At 46.5% G+C, this 12,482-nt stretch overlaps 37 non-coding genes across 37 annotated transcripts; all 37 read left to right on the top strand.

Moving 5' to 3' along the window:
• The first annotated feature begins 166 nt into the window (after window positions 1-166).
• Window positions 167-284, top strand: LOC126675902 (5S ribosomal RNA). The gene has a single exon (XR_007640088.1). It is a non-coding gene; the product is annotated as a 5S ribosomal RNA (ribosomal RNA).
• Window positions 285-492: 208 nt separating this feature from the next.
• LOC126675880 (5S ribosomal RNA) lies at window positions 493-611 on the top strand. The gene has a single exon (XR_007640067.1). It is a non-coding gene; the product is annotated as a 5S ribosomal RNA (ribosomal RNA).
• A 213-nt stretch (window positions 612-824) lies between these two features.
• Window positions 825-943, top strand: LOC126675809 (5S ribosomal RNA). The gene has a single exon (XR_007640000.1). It is a non-coding gene; the product is annotated as a 5S ribosomal RNA (ribosomal RNA).
• Window positions 944-1,158: 215 nt separating this feature from the next.
• On the top strand, window positions 1,159-1,277 carry LOC126675925 (5S ribosomal RNA). Its single transcript, XR_007640110.1, has one exon. It is a non-coding gene; the product is annotated as a 5S ribosomal RNA (ribosomal RNA).
• Window positions 1,278-1,495: 218 nt separating this feature from the next.
• On the top strand, window positions 1,496-1,614 carry LOC126675789 (5S ribosomal RNA). The gene has a single exon (XR_007639981.1). It is a non-coding gene; the product is annotated as a 5S ribosomal RNA (ribosomal RNA).
• Window positions 1,615-1,832: 218 nt separating this feature from the next.
• On the top strand, window positions 1,833-1,950 carry LOC126675936 (5S ribosomal RNA). The gene has a single exon (XR_007640120.1). It is a non-coding gene; the product is annotated as a 5S ribosomal RNA (ribosomal RNA).
• A 208-nt stretch (window positions 1,951-2,158) lies between these two features.
• LOC126675778 (5S ribosomal RNA) lies at window positions 2,159-2,277 on the top strand. The gene has a single exon (XR_007639971.1). It is a non-coding gene; the product is annotated as a 5S ribosomal RNA (ribosomal RNA).
• Window positions 2,278-2,490: 213 nt separating this feature from the next.
• Window positions 2,491-2,609, top strand: LOC126675783 (5S ribosomal RNA). The gene has a single exon (XR_007639976.1). It is a non-coding gene; the product is annotated as a 5S ribosomal RNA (ribosomal RNA).
• Window positions 2,610-2,822: 213 nt separating this feature from the next.
• Window positions 2,823-2,941, top strand: LOC126675812 (5S ribosomal RNA). Its single transcript, XR_007640003.1, has one exon. It is a non-coding gene; the product is annotated as a 5S ribosomal RNA (ribosomal RNA).
• A 219-nt stretch (window positions 2,942-3,160) lies between these two features.
• Window positions 3,161-3,279, top strand: LOC126675764 (5S ribosomal RNA). The gene has a single exon (XR_007639958.1). It is a non-coding gene; the product is annotated as a 5S ribosomal RNA (ribosomal RNA).
• A 220-nt stretch (window positions 3,280-3,499) lies between these two features.
• Window positions 3,500-3,618, top strand: LOC126675785 (5S ribosomal RNA). Its single transcript, XR_007639978.1, has one exon. It is a non-coding gene; the product is annotated as a 5S ribosomal RNA (ribosomal RNA).
• Window positions 3,619-3,831: 213 nt separating this feature from the next.
• On the top strand, window positions 3,832-3,950 carry LOC126675644 (5S ribosomal RNA). The gene has a single exon (XR_007639845.1). It is a non-coding gene; the product is annotated as a 5S ribosomal RNA (ribosomal RNA).
• A 220-nt stretch (window positions 3,951-4,170) lies between these two features.
• On the top strand, window positions 4,171-4,289 carry LOC126675861 (5S ribosomal RNA). The gene has a single exon (XR_007640049.1). It is a non-coding gene; the product is annotated as a 5S ribosomal RNA (ribosomal RNA).
• A 213-nt stretch (window positions 4,290-4,502) lies between these two features.
• LOC126675712 (5S ribosomal RNA) lies at window positions 4,503-4,621 on the top strand. The gene has a single exon (XR_007639909.1). It is a non-coding gene; the product is annotated as a 5S ribosomal RNA (ribosomal RNA).
• A 220-nt stretch (window positions 4,622-4,841) lies between these two features.
• LOC126675814 (5S ribosomal RNA) lies at window positions 4,842-4,960 on the top strand. Its single transcript, XR_007640005.1, has one exon. It is a non-coding gene; the product is annotated as a 5S ribosomal RNA (ribosomal RNA).
• Window positions 4,961-5,181: 221 nt separating this feature from the next.
• Window positions 5,182-5,300, top strand: LOC126675575 (5S ribosomal RNA). Its single transcript, XR_007639778.1, has one exon. It is a non-coding gene; the product is annotated as a 5S ribosomal RNA (ribosomal RNA).
• Window positions 5,301-5,520: 220 nt separating this feature from the next.
• Window positions 5,521-5,639, top strand: LOC126675574 (5S ribosomal RNA). Its single transcript, XR_007639777.1, has one exon. It is a non-coding gene; the product is annotated as a 5S ribosomal RNA (ribosomal RNA).
• Window positions 5,640-5,847: 208 nt separating this feature from the next.
• On the top strand, window positions 5,848-5,966 carry LOC126675620 (5S ribosomal RNA). The gene has a single exon (XR_007639822.1). It is a non-coding gene; the product is annotated as a 5S ribosomal RNA (ribosomal RNA).
• Window positions 5,967-6,179: 213 nt separating this feature from the next.
• On the top strand, window positions 6,180-6,298 carry LOC126675643 (5S ribosomal RNA). Its single transcript, XR_007639844.1, has one exon. It is a non-coding gene; the product is annotated as a 5S ribosomal RNA (ribosomal RNA).
• Window positions 6,299-6,506: 208 nt separating this feature from the next.
• LOC126675703 (5S ribosomal RNA) lies at window positions 6,507-6,625 on the top strand. The gene has a single exon (XR_007639901.1). It is a non-coding gene; the product is annotated as a 5S ribosomal RNA (ribosomal RNA).
• Window positions 6,626-6,845: 220 nt separating this feature from the next.
• Window positions 6,846-6,964, top strand: LOC126675660 (5S ribosomal RNA). Its single transcript, XR_007639860.1, has one exon. It is a non-coding gene; the product is annotated as a 5S ribosomal RNA (ribosomal RNA).
• Window positions 6,965-7,172: 208 nt separating this feature from the next.
• On the top strand, window positions 7,173-7,291 carry LOC126675676 (5S ribosomal RNA). Its single transcript, XR_007639875.1, has one exon. It is a non-coding gene; the product is annotated as a 5S ribosomal RNA (ribosomal RNA).
• Window positions 7,292-7,504: 213 nt separating this feature from the next.
• On the top strand, window positions 7,505-7,623 carry LOC126675619 (5S ribosomal RNA). The gene has a single exon (XR_007639821.1). It is a non-coding gene; the product is annotated as a 5S ribosomal RNA (ribosomal RNA).
• Window positions 7,624-7,843: 220 nt separating this feature from the next.
• On the top strand, window positions 7,844-7,962 carry LOC126675573 (5S ribosomal RNA). The gene has a single exon (XR_007639776.1). It is a non-coding gene; the product is annotated as a 5S ribosomal RNA (ribosomal RNA).
• A 208-nt stretch (window positions 7,963-8,170) lies between these two features.
• LOC126675576 (5S ribosomal RNA) lies at window positions 8,171-8,289 on the top strand. The gene has a single exon (XR_007639779.1). It is a non-coding gene; the product is annotated as a 5S ribosomal RNA (ribosomal RNA).
• A 220-nt stretch (window positions 8,290-8,509) lies between these two features.
• On the top strand, window positions 8,510-8,628 carry LOC126675659 (5S ribosomal RNA). The gene has a single exon (XR_007639859.1). It is a non-coding gene; the product is annotated as a 5S ribosomal RNA (ribosomal RNA).
• Window positions 8,629-8,836: 208 nt separating this feature from the next.
• On the top strand, window positions 8,837-8,955 carry LOC126675675 (5S ribosomal RNA). The gene has a single exon (XR_007639874.1). It is a non-coding gene; the product is annotated as a 5S ribosomal RNA (ribosomal RNA).
• Window positions 8,956-9,168: 213 nt separating this feature from the next.
• LOC126675572 (5S ribosomal RNA) lies at window positions 9,169-9,287 on the top strand. Its single transcript, XR_007639775.1, has one exon. It is a non-coding gene; the product is annotated as a 5S ribosomal RNA (ribosomal RNA).
• Window positions 9,288-9,495: 208 nt separating this feature from the next.
• Window positions 9,496-9,614, top strand: LOC126675618 (5S ribosomal RNA). Its single transcript, XR_007639820.1, has one exon. It is a non-coding gene; the product is annotated as a 5S ribosomal RNA (ribosomal RNA).
• A 220-nt stretch (window positions 9,615-9,834) lies between these two features.
• Window positions 9,835-9,953, top strand: LOC126676062 (5S ribosomal RNA). The gene has a single exon (XR_007640236.1). It is a non-coding gene; the product is annotated as a 5S ribosomal RNA (ribosomal RNA).
• A 208-nt stretch (window positions 9,954-10,161) lies between these two features.
• Window positions 10,162-10,280, top strand: LOC126675648 (5S ribosomal RNA). The gene has a single exon (XR_007639848.1). It is a non-coding gene; the product is annotated as a 5S ribosomal RNA (ribosomal RNA).
• A 220-nt stretch (window positions 10,281-10,500) lies between these two features.
• Window positions 10,501-10,619, top strand: LOC126676061 (5S ribosomal RNA). Its single transcript, XR_007640235.1, has one exon. It is a non-coding gene; the product is annotated as a 5S ribosomal RNA (ribosomal RNA).
• Window positions 10,620-10,840: 221 nt separating this feature from the next.
• LOC126675720 (5S ribosomal RNA) lies at window positions 10,841-10,959 on the top strand. Its single transcript, XR_007639917.1, has one exon. It is a non-coding gene; the product is annotated as a 5S ribosomal RNA (ribosomal RNA).
• A 208-nt stretch (window positions 10,960-11,167) lies between these two features.
• Window positions 11,168-11,286, top strand: LOC126676060 (5S ribosomal RNA). Its single transcript, XR_007640234.1, has one exon. It is a non-coding gene; the product is annotated as a 5S ribosomal RNA (ribosomal RNA).
• A 208-nt stretch (window positions 11,287-11,494) lies between these two features.
• On the top strand, window positions 11,495-11,613 carry LOC126675674 (5S ribosomal RNA). Its single transcript, XR_007639873.1, has one exon. It is a non-coding gene; the product is annotated as a 5S ribosomal RNA (ribosomal RNA).
• Window positions 11,614-11,834: 221 nt separating this feature from the next.
• On the top strand, window positions 11,835-11,953 carry LOC126676053 (5S ribosomal RNA). Its single transcript, XR_007640228.1, has one exon. It is a non-coding gene; the product is annotated as a 5S ribosomal RNA (ribosomal RNA).
• A 221-nt stretch (window positions 11,954-12,174) lies between these two features.
• On the top strand, window positions 12,175-12,293 carry LOC126675768 (5S ribosomal RNA). Its single transcript, XR_007639962.1, has one exon. It is a non-coding gene; the product is annotated as a 5S ribosomal RNA (ribosomal RNA).
• Window positions 12,294-12,482: the final 189 nt, after the last annotated feature.

Raw genomic sequence — 12,482 nt, 5'->3', positions numbered from 1 at the left:
CGCCGAGAGACAAACGCAACGAGCAACGAGCAACTGCAAGTCAGGGACTAAACGGGAAATAATGGAAAACGTTCAGGGACCAAAACGTACTTTTAAAGATAGTTTTTATTTTGGTTGAATGAGTTGCAACGCAGCAGATATACACGATGATCGTGCAAGGTATGACGGGTGCGATCATACCATCACTGATGCACCGGATCCCATCAGAACTCCGAAGTCAAACGTGCTTGGGCGAGATCAGTACTGGGATGGGTGACCTCCTGGGAATCTTCGTGTTGCACCCCTTTTTTGCATTTTTGCGGTCCGCGCCTGCATTTTCTGCTATTATTAGCGCCGAGAGAAAAACGAGCAACGAGCAACTGCAAGTCAGGGACTAAACGGGAAATAATGGAAAACGTTCAGGGACCAAAACGTACTTTTAAAGATAGTTTTTATTTTGGTTGAATGAGTTGCAACGCAGCAGATATATACGATGATCGTGCAAGGCATGACGGGCGCGATCATAGCAGCACTTATGCACCGGATCCCATCAGAACTCCGAAGTCAAACGTGCTTGGGCGAGAGCAGTACTGGGATGGGTGACCTCCTGGGAAGTCCTCGTGTTGCACCCCTTTTTTGCATTTTTGCGGTCCGCGCCTGCATTTTCTGCTATTATTAGCGCCGAGAGATAAACAAAACGAGCAACGAGCAACTGCAAGTCAGGGACTAAACGGGAAATAATGGAAAAAGTTCAGGGACCAAAACGTACTTTTAAAGATAGTTTTTATTTTGGTTGAATGAGTTGCAACGCAGCAGATATATACGATGATCGTGCAAGGTATGACGGGTGCGATCATACCAGCACTAATGCACCGGATCCCATCAGAACTTCGAAGATAAACGTGCTTGGACGAGAGCAGTACTGGGATGGGTGACCTCCTGGGAAGTCCTCGTGTTGCACCCCTTTTTTGCATTTTTGCGGTCCGCGCCTGCATTTTCTGCTATTATTAGCGCCGAGAGAAAAACGAGCAACGAGCAACGAGCAACTGCAAGTCAGGGACTAAACGGGAAATAATGGAAAACGTTCAGGGACCAAAACGTACTTTTAAAGATAGTTTTTATTTTGGTTGAATGAGTTGCAACGCAGCAGATATATACGATGATCGTGCAAGGCATGACGGGCGCGATCATAGCAGCACAAATGCACCGGATCCCATCAGAACTCCGAAGTTAAACGTGCTTTGGCGAGAGCAGTACTAGGATGGGTGACCTCCTGGGAAGTCCTCGTGTTGCACCCCTTTTGCATTTTTGCGGTCCGCGCCTGCATTTTCTGCTATTATTAGCGCCGAGAGATAAACAAAACGAGCAACGAGCAACGAGCAACGTCAAGTCAGGGACTAAACGGGAAATAATGGAAAAAGTTTAGGGACCAAAACGTTCTTTTAAAGATAGTTTTTATTTTGGTTGAATGAGTTGCAACGCAGCAGATATATACGATGATCGTGCAAGGCATGACGGGCGCGATCATAGCAGCACTAATGCACCGGATCCCATCAGAACTCCGAAGTTAAACGTGCTTGGGCGAGAGCAGTACTAGGATGGGTGACCTCCTGGGAAGACCTCGTGTTGCACCCCTTTTGCATTTTTGCGGTCCGCGCCTGCATTTTCTGCTATTATTAGCGCCGAGAGATAAACAAAACGAGCAACGAGCAACGAGCAACTGCAAGTCAGGGACTAAACGGGAAATAATGGAAAAAGTTTAGGGACCAAAACGTTCTTTTAAAGATAGTTTTTATTTTGGTTGAATGAGTTGCAACGCAGCAGATATATACGATGATCGTGCAAGGCATGACGGGTGCGATCATACCAGCACTAATGCACCGGATCCCATCAGAACTCCGAAGTTAAACGTGCTTGGGCGAGAGCAGTACTAGGATTAGTGACCTCCTAGGAATCTTCTTGTTGCACCCCTTTTTTGCATTTTTGCGGTCCGCGCCTGCATTTTCTGCTATTATTAGCGCCGAGAGAAAAACGAGCAACGAGCAACTGCAAGTCAGGGACTAAACGGGAAATAATGGAAAACGTTCAGGGACCAAAACGTACTTTTAAAGATAGTTTTTATTTTGGTTGAATGAGTTGCAACGCAGCAGATATATACGATGATCGTGCAAGGTATGACGGGTGCGTTCATACCAGCACTAATGCACCGGAACCCATCAGAACTCCGAAGTCAAACGTGCTTGGGCGAGAGCAGTACTGGGATGGGTGACCTCCTGGGAAGTCCTCGTGTTGCACCCCTTTTTTGCATTTTTGCGGTCCGCGCCTGCATTTTCTGCTATTATTAGCGCCGAGAGATAAACAAAACGAGCAACGAGCAACTGCAAGTCAGGGACTAAACGGGAAATAATGGAAAAAGTTCAGGGACCAAAACGTACTTTTAAAGATAGTTTTTATTTTGGTTGAATGAGTTGCAACGCAGCAGATATATACGATGATCGTGCAAGGCATGACGGGTGCGATCATACCAGCACTAATGCACCTGATCCCATCAGAACTCCGAAGTCAAACGTGCTTGGGCGAGAGCAGTACTGGGATGGGTGACCTCTTGGGAAGTCCTCGTGTTGCACCCCTTTTTTGCATTTTTGCGGTCCGCGCCTGCATTTTCTGCTATTATTAGCGCCGAGAGATAAACAAAACAGGCAACGAGCAACTGTAAGTCAGAGACTAAACGGGAAATAATGGAAAACGTTCAGGGACCAAAACGTACTTTTAAAGATAGTTTTTATTTTGGTTGAATGAGTTGCAACGAAGCAGATATATACGATGATCGTGCAAGGCATGACGGGTGCGATCATACCAGCACTAATGCACCGGATCCCATCAGAACTCCGAAGTCAAACGTGCTTGGGCGAGAGCAGTACTAGGATCGGTGACCTCCTGGGAAGTCCTCGTGTTGCACCCCTTTTTTGCATTTTTTCGGTCCGCGCCTGCATTTTCTGCTATTATTAGCGCCGAGAGATAAACAAAACGAGCAACGAGCAACGAGCAACTGCAAGTCAGGGACTAAACGGGAAATAATGGAAAAAGTTCAGGGACCAAAACGTACTTTTAAAGATAGTTTTTATTTTGGTTGAATGGGTTGCAACGCAGCAGATATATACGATGATCGTGCAGGTATGACGTGTGCGATCATACCAGCACTAATGCACCGGATCCCATCAGAACTCCAAAGTCAAACGTGCTTGGGCGAGAGCAGTACTAGGATGGGTGACCTCCTGGGAAGTCCTCGTGTTGCACCCCTTTTTTGCATTTTTGCGGTCCGCGCCTGCATTTTCTGCTATTATTAGCGCCGAGAGATAAACAAAACGAGCAACGAGCAACGAGCAACTGCAAGTCAGGGACTAAACGGGAAATAATGGAAAAGGTTCAGGGACAAAAACGTACTTTTAAAGATAGTTTTTATTTTGGTTGAATGAGTTGCAACGCAGCAGATATATACGATGATCGTGCAAGGCATGACGGGTGCGATCATACCAGCACTAATGCACCGGATCCCATCAGAACTCCGAAGTCAAACGTGCTTGGGCGAGAGCAGTACTGGGATGGGTGACCTCTTGGGAAGTCCTCATGTTGCACCCCTTTTTTGCATTTTTGCGGTCCGCGCCTGCATTTTCTGCTATTATTAGCGCCGAGAGATAAACAAAACGAGCAACGAGCAACTGTAAGTCAGAGACTAAACGGGAAATAATGGAAAACGTTCAGGGACCAAAACGTACTTTTAAAGATAGTTTTTATTTTGGTTGAATGAGTTGCAACGAAGCAGATATATACGATGATCGTGCAAGGCATGACGGGTGCGATCATACCAGCACTAATGCACCGGATCCCATCAGAACTCCGAAGTCAAACGTGCTTGGGCGAGAGCAGTACTGGGATGGGTGACCTCTTGGGAAGTCCTCGTGTTGCACCCCTTTTTTGCATTTTTGCGGTCCGCGCCTTCATTTTCTACTATTATTAGCGCCGAGAGATAAACAAAACGAGCAACGAGCAACGAGCAACTGCAAGTCAGGGACTAAACGGGAAATAATGGAAAAAGTTCAGGGACCAAAACGTACTTTTAAAGATAGTTTTTATTTTGGTTGAATGAGTTGCAACGCAGCAGATATATACGATGATCGTGCAAGGCATGACGGGTGCGATCATACCAGCACTAATGCACCGGATCCCATCAGAACTCTGAATTCAAACGTGCTTGGGCGAGAGCAGTACTGGGATGGGTGACCTCTTGGGAAGTCCTCGTGTTGCACCCCTTTTTTGCATTTTTGCGGTCCGCGCCTGCATTTTCTGCTATTATTAGCGCCGAGAGATAAACAAAACGAGCAACGAGCAACTGTAAGTCAGAGACTAAACTGGAAATAATGGAAAAAGTTCAGGGACCAAAACGTACTTTTAAAGATAGTTTTTATTTTGGTTGAATGAGTTGCAACGAAGCAGATATATACGATGATCGTGCAAGGTATGACGGGTGCGATAATACCAGCACTAATGCACCGGATCCCATCAGAACTCCGAAGTCAAACGTGCTTGGGCGAGAGCAGTACTGGGATGGGTGACCTCTTGGGAAGTCCTCGTGTTGCACCCCTTTTTTGCATTTTTGCGGTCCGCGCCTGCATTTTCTGCTATTATTAGCGCCGAGAGATAAACAAAACGAGCAACGAGCAACGAGCAACTGCAAGTCAGGGACTAAACGGGAAATAATGGAAAAAGTTCAGGGACCAAAACGTACTTTTAAAGATAGTTTTTATTTTGGTTGAATGAGTTGCAACACAGCAGATATATACGATGATCGTGCAAGGTATGACGGGTGCGATCATACTAGCACTAATGCACCGGATCCCATCAGAACTCCGAAGTGAAACGTGCTTGGGCGAGAGCATTACTAGGATGGGTGACCTCCTGGGAAGTCCTCGTGTTGCACCCCTTTTTTGCATTTCCCGCGGTCCGCGCCTGCATTTTCTGCTATTATTAGCGCCGAGAGATAAACAAAACGAGCAACGAGCAACGAGCAACTGCAAGTCAGGGACTAAACGGGAAATAATGGAAAAAGTTCAGGGACCAAAACGTACTTTTAAAGATAGTGTTTATTTTGGTTGAATGAGTTGCAACGCAGCAGATATATACGATGATCGTGCAAGGTATGACGGGTGCGATCATACCAGCACTAATGCACCGGATCCCATCAGAACTCCGAAGTGAAACGTGCTTGGGCGAGAGCAGTACTAGGATGGGTGACCTCCTGGGAAGTCCTCGTGTTGCACCCCTTTTTTGCATTTTTGCGGTCCGCGCCTGCATTTTCTGCTATTATTAGCGCCGAGAGATAAACAAAACGAGCAACGAGCAACGAGCAACTGCAAGTCAAGGACTAAACGGGAAATAATGGAAAACGTTCAGGGACCAAAACGTACTTTTAAAGATAGTTTTTATTTTGATTGAATGAGTTGCAACGCAGCAGATATATACGATGATCGTGCAAGGTATGACGGGTGCGATCATACCAGCACTAATGCACCGGATCCCATCAGAACTCCGAAGTGAAACGTGCTTGGGCGAGAGCAGTACTAGGATGGGTGACCTCCTGGGAAGTCCTCGTGTTGCACCCCTTTTTTGCATTTTTGCGGTCCGCGCCTGCATTTTCTGCTATTATTAGCGCCGAGAGAGCAACGAGCAACGAGCAACTGCAAGTCAGGTACTAAACGGGAAATAATGGAAAAAGTTCAGGGACCAAAACGTACTTTTAAAGATAGTTTTTATTTTGGTTGAATGAGTTGCAACGCAGCAGATATATACGATGATCGTGCAAGGTATGACGGGTGCGATCATACCAGCACTAATGCACCGGATCCCATCAGAACTCCGAAGTGAAACGTGCCTGGGCGAGAGCAGTACTAGGATGGGTGACCTCCTGGGAAGTCCTCGTGTTGCACCCCTTTTTTGCATTTTTGCGGTCCGCGCCTGCATTTTCTGCTATTATTAGCGCCGAGAGATAAACAAAACGTGCAACGAGCAACTGCAAGTCAGGGACTAAACGGGAAATAATGGAAAAAGTTCAGGGACCAAAACGTACTTTTAAAGATAGTTTTTATTTTGGTTGAATGAGTTGCAACGCAGCAGATATATACGATGATCGTGCAAGGTATGACGGGTGCGATCATACCAGCACTAATGCACCGGATCCCATCAGAACTCCGAAGTGAAACGTGCCTGGGCGAGAGCAGTACTAGGATGGGTGACCTCCTGGGAAGTCCTCGTGTTGCACCCTTTTTTTGCATTTTTGCGGTCCGCGCCTGCATTTTCTGCTATTATTAGCGCCGAGAGAGCAACGAGCAACGAGCAACTGCAAGTCAGGTACTAAACGGGAAATAATGGAAAAAGTTCAGGGACCAAAACGTACTTTTAAAGATAGTTTTTATTTTGGTTGAATGAGTTGCAACGCAGCAGATATATACGATGATCGTGCAAGGTATGACGGGTGCGATCATACCAGCACTAATGCACCGGATCCCATCAGAATTCCGAAGTTAAACGAGCTTGGGCGAGAGTAGTACTAGGATGGGTGACCTCCTGGGAAGTCCTCGTGTTGCACCCCTTTTTTGCATTTTTGCGGTCCGCGCCTGCATTTTCTGCTATTATTAGCGCCGAGAGATAAACAAAACGAGCAACGAGCAACGAGCAACTGCAAGTCAGGGACTAAACGGGAAATAATGGAAAAATTTCAGGGACCAAAACGTACTTTTAAAGATAGTTTTTATTTTGGTTGAATGAGTTGCAACGCAGCAGATATATACGATGATCGTGCAAGGTATGACGGGTGCGATCATACCAGCACTAATGCACCGGATCCCATCAGAACTCCGAAGTGAAACGTGCTTGGGCGAGAGCAGTACTAGAATGGGTGACCTCCTGGGAAGTCCTCGTGTTGCACCCTTTTTTTGCATTTTTGCGGTCCGCGCCTGCATTTTCTGCTATTATTAGCGCCGAGAGAGCAACGAGCAACGAGCAACTGCAAGTCAGGTACTAAACGGGAAATAATGGAAAAAGTTCAGGGACCAAAACGTACTTTTAAAGATAGTTTTTATTTTGGTTGAATGAGTTGCAACGCAGCAGATATATACGATGATCGTGCAAGGTATGACGGGTGCGATCATACCAGCACTAATGCACCGGATCCCATCAGAACTCCGAAGTTAAACATGCCTGGGCGAGAGCAGTACTAGGATGGGTGACCTCCTGGGAAGTCCTCGTGTTGCACCCCTTTTTTGCATTTTTACGGTCCGCGCCTGCATTTTCTGCTATTATTAGCGCCGAGAGATAAACAAAACGAGCAACGAGCAACTGCAAGTCAGGGACTAAACGGGAAATAATGGAAAAAGTTCAGGGACCAAAACGTACTTTTAAAGATAGTTTTTATTTTGGTTGAATGAGTTGCAACGCAGCAGATATATACGATGATCGTGCAAGGTATAACGGGTGCGATCATACCAGCACTAATGCACCGGATCCCATCAGAACTCCGAAGTGAAACGTGCCTGGGCGAGAGCAGTACTAGGATGGGTGACCTCCTGGGAAGTCCTCGTGTTGCACCCCTTTTTTGCATTTTTGCGGTCCGCGCCTGCATTTTCTGCTATTATTAGCGCCGAGAGATAAACAAAACGAGCAACGAGCAACGAGCAACTGCAAGTCAGGGACTAAACGGGAAATAATGGAAAAAGTTCAGGGACCAAAACGTACTTTTAAAGATAGTTTTTATTTTGGTTGAATGAGTTGCAACGCAGCAGATATATACGATGATCGTGCAAGGTATGACGGGTGCGATCATACCAGCACTAATGCACCGGATCCCATCAGAACTCCGAAGTGAAACGTGCTTGGGCGAGAGCAGTACTAGGATGGGTGACCTCCTGGGAAGTCCTCGTGTTGCACCCCTTTTTTGCATTTTTGCGGTCCGCGCCTGCATTTTCTGCTATTATTAGCGCCGAGAGAGCAACGAGCAACGAGCAATTGCAAGTCAGGTACTAAACGGGAAATAATGGAAAAAGTTCAGGGACCAAAACGTACTTTTAAAGATAGTTTTTATTTTGGTTGAATGAGTTGCAACGCAGCAGATATATACGATGATCGTGCAAGGTATGACGGGTGCGATCATACCAGCACTAATGCACCGGATCCCATCAGAACTCCGAAGTTAAACGAGCTTGGGCGAGAGTAGTACTAGGATGGGTGACCTCCTGGGAAGTCCTCGTGTTGCACCCCTTTTTTGCATTTTTGCGGTCCGCGCCTGCATTTTCTGCTATTATTAGCGCCGAGAGATAAACAAAACGAGCAACGAGCAACGAGCAACTGCAAGTCAGGGACTAAACGGGAAATAATGGAAAAATTTCAGGGACCAAAACGTACTTTTAAAGATAGTTTTTATTTTGGTTGAATGAGTTGCAACGCAGCAGATATATACGATGATCGTGCAAGGTATGACGGGTGCGATCATACCAGCACTAATGCACCGGATCCCATCAGAACTCCGAAGTGAAACGTGCTTGGGCGAGAGCAGTACTAGAATGGGTGACCTCCTGGGAAGTCCTCGTGTTGCACCCTTTTTTTGCATTTTTGCGGTCCGCGCCTGCATTTTCTGCTATTATTAGCGCCGAGAGAGCAACGAGCAACGAGCAACTGCAAGTCAGGTACTAAACGGGAAATAATGGAAAAAGTTCAGGGACCAAAACGTACTTTTAAAGATAGTTTTTATTTTGGTTGAATGAGTTGCAACGCAGCAGATATATACGATGATCGTGCAAGGTATGACGGGTGCGATCATACCAGCACTAATGCACCGGATCCCATCAGAACTCCGAAGTTAAACATGCCTGGGCGAGAGCAGTACTAGGATGGGTGACCTCCTGGGAAGTCCTCGTGTTGCACCCCTTTTTTGCATTTTTACGGTCCGCGCCTGCATTTTCTGCTATTATTAGCGCCGAGAGATAAACAAAACGAGCAACGAGCAACTGCAAGTCAGGGACTAAACGGGAAATAATGGAAAAAGTTCAGGGACCAAAACGTACTTTTAAAGATAGTTTTTATTTTGGTTGAATGAGTTGCAACGCAGCAGATATATACGATGATCGTGCAAGGTATAACGGGTGCGATCATACCAGCACTAATGCACCGGATCCCATCAGAACTCCGAAGTGAAACGTGCTTGGGCGAGAGCAGTACTAGGATGGGTGACCTCCTGGGAAGTCCTCGTGTTGCACCCCTTTTTTGCATTTTTGCGGTCCGCGCCTGCATTTTCTGCTATTATTAGCGCCGAGAGAGCAACGAGCAACGAGCAACTGCAAGTCAGGTACTAAACGGGAAATAATGGAAAAAGTTCAGGGACCAAAACGTACTTTTAAAGATAGTTTTTATTTTGGTTGAATGAGTTGCAACGCAGCAGATATATACGATGATCGTGCAAGGTATGACGGGTGCGATCATACCAGCACTAATGCACCGGATCCCATCAGAACTCCGAAGTGAAACGTGCCTGGGCGAGAGCAGTACTAGGATGGGTGACCTCCTGGGAAGTCCTCGTGTTGCACCCCTTTTTTGCATTTTTGCGGTCCGCGCCTGCATTTTCTGCTATTATTAGCGCCGAGAGATAAACAAAACGAGCAACGAGCAACGAGCAACTGCAAGTCAGGGACTAAACGGGAAATAATGGAAAAAGTTCAGGGACCAAAACGTACTTTTAAAGATAGTTTTTATTTTGGTTGAATGAGTTGCAACGCAGCAGATATATACGATGATCGTGCAAGGTATGACGGGTGCGATCATACCAGCACTAATGCACCGGATCCCATCAGAACTCCGAAGTGAAACGTGCTTGGGCGAGAGCAGTACTAGGATGGGTGACCTCCTGGGAAGTCCTCGTGTTGCACCCCTTTTTTGCATTTTTGCGGTCCGCGCCTGCATTTTCTGCTATTATTAGCGCCGAGAGAGCAACGAGCAACGAGCAACTGCAAGTCGAGGACTAAACGGGAAATAATGGAAAAAGTTCAGGGACCAAAACGTACTTTTAAAGATAGTTTTTATTTTGGTTGAATGAGTTGCAACGCAGCAGATATATACGATGATCGTGCAAGGTATGACGGGTGCGATCATACCAGCACTAATGCACCGGATCCCATCAGAACTCCGAAGTTAAACGTGCCTGGGCGAGAGCAGTACTAGTATGGGTGACCTCCTGGGAAGTCCTCGTGTTGCACCCCTTTTTTGCATTTTTGCGGTCCGCGCCTGCATTTTCTGCTATTATTAGCGCCGAGAGATAAACAAAACGAGCAACGAGCAACGAGCAACTGCAAGTCAGGGACTAAACGGGAAATAATGGAAAAAGTTCAGGGACCAAAACGTACTTTTAAAGATAGTTTTTATTTTGGTTGAATGAGTTGCAACGCAGCAGATATATACGATGATCGTGCAAGGTATGACGGGTGCGATCATACCAGCACTAATGCACCGGATCCCATCAGAACTCCGAAGTGAAACGTGCTTGGGCGAGAGCAGTACTAGGATGGGTGACCTCCTGGGAAGTCCTCGTGTTGCACCCCTTTTTTGCATTTCCTGCGGTCCGCGCCTGCATTTTCTGCTATTATTAGCGCCGAGAGATAAACAAAACGAGCAACGAGCAACGAGCAACTGCAAGTCAGGGACTAAACGGGAAATAATGGAAAAAGTTCAGGGACCAAAACGTACTTTTAAAGATAGTTTTTATTTTGGTTGAATGAGTTGCAACGCAGCAGATATATACGATGATCGTGCAAGGTATGACGGGTGCGATCATACCAGCACTAATGCACCGGATCCCATCAGAACTCGGAAGTTAAAGGTGCTTGGGCGAGAGCAGTACTAGGATGGGTGACCTCCTGGGAAGTCCTCGTGTTGCACCCCTTTTTTGCATTTTTGCGGTCCGCGCCTGCATTTTCTGCTATTATTAGCGCCGAGAGAGCAACGAGCAACGAGCAACTGCAAGTCAGGTACTAAACGGGAAATAATGGAAAAAGTTCAGGGACCAAAACGTACTTTTAAAGATAGTTTTTATTTTGGTTGAATGAGTTGCAACGCAGCAGATATATACGATGATCGTGCAAGGTATGACGGGTGCGATCATACCAGCACTAATGCACCGGATCCCATCAGAACTCCGAAGTGAAACGTGCTTGGGCGAGAGCAGTACTAGGATGGGTGACCTCCTGGGAAGTCCTCGTGTTGCACCCCTTTTTTGCATTTTTGCGGTCCGCGCCTGCATTTTCTGCTATTATTAGCGCCGAGAGAGCAACGAGCAACGAGCAACTGCAAGTCAGGTACTAAACGGGAAATAATGGAAAAAGTTCAGGGACCAAAACGTACTTTTAAAGATAGTTTTTATTTTGGTTGAATGAGTTGCAACGCAGCAGATATATACGATGATCGTGCAAGGTATGACGGGTGCGATCATACCAGCACTAATGCACCGGATCCCATCAGAACTCCGAAGTTAAACATGCCTGGGCGAGAGCAGTACTAGGATGGGTGACCTCCTGGGAAGTCCTCGTGTTGCACCCCTTTTTTGCATTTCCTGCGGTCCGCGCCTGCATTTTCTGCTATTATTAGCGCCGAGAGATAAACAAAACGAGCAACGAGCAACGAGCAACTGCAAGTCAGGGACTACACGGGAAATAATGGAAAAAGTTCAGGGACCAAAACGTACTTTTAAAGATAGTTTTTATTTTGGTTGAATGAGTTGCAACGCAGCAGATATATACGATGATCGTGCAAGTTATGACGGGTGCGATCATACCAGCACTAATGCACCGGATCCCATCAGAACTCCGAAGTGAAACGTGCTTGGGCGAGAGCAGTACTAGGATGGGTGACCTCCTGGGAAGTCCTCGTGTTGCACCCCTTTTTTGCATTTCCTGCGGTCCGCGCCTGCATTTTCTGCTATTATTAGCGCCGAGAGATAAACAAAACGAGCAACGAGCAACGAGCAACTGCAAGTCAGAGACTAAACGGGAAATAATGGAAAAAGTTCAGGGACCAAAACGTACTTTTAAAGATAGTTTTTATTTTTGTTGAATGAGTTGCAACGCAGCAGATATATACGATGATCGTGCAAGGTATGACGGGTGCGATCATACCAGCACTAATGCACCGGATCCCATCAGAACTCCGAAGTGAAACGTGCTTGGGCGAGAGCAGTACTAGGATGGGTGACCTCCTGGTAAGTCCTCGTGTTGCACCCCTTTTTTGCATTTTTGCGGTCCGCGCCTGCATTTTCTGCTATTATTAGCGCCGAGAGAGCAACGAGCAACGAGCAACTGCAAGTCAGGGACTAAACGGGAAATAATGGAAAACGTTCAGGGACCAAAACGTACTTTTAAAGATAGTTTTTATTTTGGTTGAATGAGTTGCAACGCAGCAGATATATACGA

Source organism: Mercurialis annua, linkage group LG3 (genome assembly GCF_937616625.2).
Source record: "Mercurialis annua linkage group LG3, ddMerAnnu1.2, whole genome shotgun sequence".
Taxonomy (NCBI): Eukaryota; Viridiplantae; Streptophyta; class Magnoliopsida; order Malpighiales; family Euphorbiaceae; genus Mercurialis; species Mercurialis annua.
The sequence above is the reverse complement of the archived record's forward strand: the minus strand, read 5'-3'. Positions and strand labels throughout refer to the sequence as shown.